This window comes from Rutidosis leptorrhynchoides, chromosome 1 (genome assembly GCF_046630445.1).
Source record: "Rutidosis leptorrhynchoides isolate AG116_Rl617_1_P2 chromosome 1, CSIRO_AGI_Rlap_v1, whole genome shotgun sequence".
In the NCBI taxonomy this organism is placed as follows: Eukaryota; Viridiplantae; Streptophyta; class Magnoliopsida; order Asterales; family Asteraceae; genus Rutidosis; species Rutidosis leptorrhynchoides.
In genome coordinates, this window is record NC_092333.1 from 564404411 (window position 1) to 564408443 (window position 4033).

Consider the following 4033-nt stretch of genomic DNA (forward strand, 5'->3'; position numbering starts at 1 on the left):
TCAAGTTTTCCTCTTTATTTGTGATGTTGTCCTCCTTTTGAATGGTTGCTTCTTTAAGTAATTCAATTCGTTAGGCTTGATCTTATGACAATTTAACGTGGTTCAAGAGGAGCTGCAAAGCGCGAAACATACTAAAATACTAAATTGTAATTTCTTGTTGTAGAGTATTATATTTCAATAATTTCATATTATTAGAATGATTTGGCCACAATTTCATATGGTTAATAAGTAACTTCATATGATTGATATGTAAAGTTAGAAATATATATATAAATGTAAATGTAATATTAATAAGACTATCACCAACTTTTACAGAAAACAATAGGTTTGTAACTCATAATTGTGCGGGAGTACAGTGTAAACAATCATACACAATGACATATTTTAACCAATTCAATTCAATGGTCAAGAATAACATAATGATTCAATAAATACTGTACAAAGAGTACAAAACATGTGCAATATAATCAAGTGTATGCATTACCATATGATCATATACACTAATGCATAAATAAAATGTACAATTGACCATAAATAACCTAACATTATTATTAGTAGATTGTCAAATGAAGCACCGAAATGTACCAGAAAGAACAAAAATGATGTCGCCTGGACTCTCTGAAACTTTTAAGAGTTTCTTTATGTTTTTCACATTCATCTTTGTGGTTGAATATGGAATTAGCTAATACGCCAATCAATAATAAATTGTTTGCTGAATATGGAATTAGCTAATACGCCAATCAATAATAAATTGTATATGGGTTGTAGGTGGGAAGTATTTGCCCGATAATCCATCTAATACCTCTTGCACCTAACAATATTCAACGAACCCACAATAGCTAATTAATTTATTTATTAATAAATCAAAGTAAGTATCCATGTTCCATTATTGTTAAAAGGACCTGCTCTTTGCTCTTGAACGCTCTCTTCATCGTACTCTTGGTTGTGTTTTTTAAACTCAGCAATAGAGCTCTCGACCTCTTTCACAAGATCATCAGTTTTTAAACTACACAAAAAAAAAAAAAGCTTTTAGTAAACTGTCACAATACACAAGTTGTGATACTTTAAAAATCTCTTTGCATTCAGTAGACTGGTTGTAGTACCATGGTTTCTGTTCATCTATTTTTTTGATGCCTTTGCAGGTAAATCATTTCGCCTGTACAGTGATTATTAGATTTACTCGTACTTTTTGAATGAAGAAAATTAATAATTGTAGTTGACAAATTAAGCAGAGACCGTAATAAGAATAAGAATAACCATGAGAAAATGTATTATCACAATAATACACATATATAATAATATACCACTTGACAAAAATGAAGTTGAACATTACCTACAACACATACACTCGAATCTGCCAGTGAAACACCAACAAATATCGAGGGAAACTGAGCAGAATCTGAAACAACTGCGGTTGTCGTAATAGGAATGTGCAAGCCATAGTTAGAAACATCATATATAGAGTTACAATGCTGAGATGAACATACAATTTGGTGTTGAATATACAATTTGGTGTTGAACGGGCATATCATTCGAAGCAACAACTGTTCCTACAAAATACAACACTATAAAGTCTAATTATACTTTTGATATTGTAGCAAATATATATTTATTATTAATACATGACAATATCCATTCAATTGAGAGTAACTTTAGCCTTAAATAATGACTTAAATAATTGCAAGTGTACCTGCGCAGTGAGCCGATTCCGTGATTAAAAGATCATCGGTTTCTTTTCTAAAATACTCAACTACTTGTAATAAAAAATATGGGGTCCCAAGGAAACTTCTCCTTTAAACTGTGCAGCAGCAATTGAGATTTTCATGTCGAGAATGGTATAGATTTTTGTAAGCATCCTTTGTCAATAAGAGATCCCAATGAAACTTCTCAAGTTTTCCTTTAAGACTGTCTAAATCACGACTGTTGGTAAACCTTGACTTAAAACTTGACTTTGTCAATAAGAAGTAGACCGTTTCCTGAAAGCAAATATAATTATTTTAAAGTTAAACTTGGTGATAATAAAAAAAAAAAATGTTTTAAAAAATGCATAAACGTTACCATAAATCTAGTCATGTTATGAATAAGGGAAGTGAAGGTTGCATACATATAGAAGCCATATACATGTGGCCAACTTGTTCCATTATACAAACCTTGATGGCCATTCATATATATGTAAACCAATGACAATAAGGTAGCTGAGGCTAATTTGCACACCCTTACTCATCTCGCATTTGACATATATACCAATTTCTAGCTGCATAAATATTGACCCATTAAAGTATCCATACGTTTTCTTTCACTAACGCAATCTGCGATTCTCTGGAACCATTTTTTGAATCTAAGGTAATACATTACTCAACCATTTATTCTAGTCATATAACCTGTTTTTATTTCTACTTGATATCCACATACAAATTTTTACTTTTACCTCTTGGACAATCGCACCTATGTACATATGAGAATAACCAAACACTTTTGAGTTTATAAATCTAAGTGTAATCATACGTATGTCAAAACGGGTCAAATGTACCTAATAGAACATCTTCAGTATAGCAAAAAACTAACAAGTTTTTTTTTTCTTAGAAGTGCACTAACAGTAAACAAATTCTTCCCTGCATTATGACTTATAAACAAACTTTCTTTTAGCTAGGACATTATCATACTTTACATAAACTTGCTCCAACACCTTACACATCAACTGGATACCCATTTTCATAGAACAGAGCCAAATAATATCTGGCACATAAAAAAATAAACCGCTAACAAACAAATAAATCATAACATTAAAAATTAAAACAACTATTAGCGGACTACAATACATGATAAAAAAACCTAATGGAACTATAGAAATACCTTAATATGTCTTCAAATTCAAAGGCAAAGGCGCAAAATTAATGTGTAATGATGGAGGTAAAACAGACCCGATTTGAGCGATGAGCAGCAACCAATTAGTTTTTTTTTTTTTTTTTTTTTTTTTTTTTTTTTTTTTTTTTACACAGGCTGCAAGTATGAGAAAACCATTCTTTGCTTAAGTCACTGTGAGAATATAATTAGTTAGTAAAGTGTTTGGTTAGAGGTGGTAGTATAATCAGTGAACTAACCTTGTAATTTTCTGGTTTTGCTGAAATAGGTTTAATAATGGATATAGGTTTCTTTATTTTTCCTTTATCTGGATTTTCGCACCATCCACTGTAAAGAAATTGGCAGATCATATAAGTATTATTTCATAGAATGCCTTTGAGCAAAACAATAAATGAGTAAAGTAATTATAAATATTGACCTGTTGTTAAATCAAAACACAAAATAAGAAATACTAACCTGTGAATTTCAGCTGACTATTATCGTATAGAAGCTTCTGATTAACATATACAACGACACAATGATAGGAGTTTTTGAACAATCTGTACATTTCAATTTAACAAATAATACATCAGACACGAGAATTTGTAAAACATGACAATTGAAACAAAACGATAAGAAATACTAACCCATAAACGTTCTTAGCTACTGATTTTTTGGATTGATTTGTGAAGCTTTCAACTGGAGAAGTAGTAGATTGAATCGAGGGTTTGCAATTTACAGTATGCGATTTACATCATGAATTGATTTTCGACCTTGAAGATTGACGTGCGAATTTACATGTCGAAGGTCTCTTGCTTCTTCTATTTTGTGTTTTGAATCAAAATAATCGGATTTTACTTGCGATTGCGACGCTGCGTATAGGGTTATAGGATTTTAGGTTTTTTGTGTGTGTAAGAACAGAGTGAAACTCCTATTTCTTGAAAGGTACCCAGTTAGTTGCAAACCCTAAATTTTGATTTCGAGGCCGTAAGCTTTTTTTGTAAATAACTGTATTTTTGTAATCAAAGAAATCAATGTCAAGATTATGAGGTCATAATCTAGATTAGGAAATAATCAATGGTGTAGATCATTGATGGTTAATTTAATGGATGGCTATGATTAGATTTAGCTATTTAAAATGATCTATTTTCCCTTTTGTTATAAAGAGATAAGGAGATTATTAGTTATTGTT

The 4033-nt window shown here is 30.8% G+C and overlaps 1 long non-coding RNA gene across 4 annotated transcripts; it reads right to left on the reverse strand.

Moving 5' to 3' along the window:
- Nucleotides 1-412: 412 nt before the first annotated feature.
- Nucleotides 413-3811, reverse strand: LOC139881426 (uncharacterized). Of its 4 annotated transcripts, XR_011771725.1 has the most exons (7): nt 3489-3811; nt 3319-3401; nt 3102-3189; nt 1691-1976; nt 1334-1550; nt 1104-1156; nt 413-1006 (listed from the first exon to the last, which is right to left on the reverse strand). It is a non-coding gene; the product is annotated as an uncharacterized lncRNA (long non-coding RNA). The 4 variants fall into 4 exon arrangements; XR_011771723.1 differs by lacking the exon at nt 1104-1156 and having other exon boundaries at nt 414-1006; nt 1334-1565; XR_011771722.1 differs by lacking the exon at nt 1104-1156 and having other exon boundaries at nt 417-1006.
- Between the last annotated feature and the right edge of the window lie 222 nt (nt 3812-4033).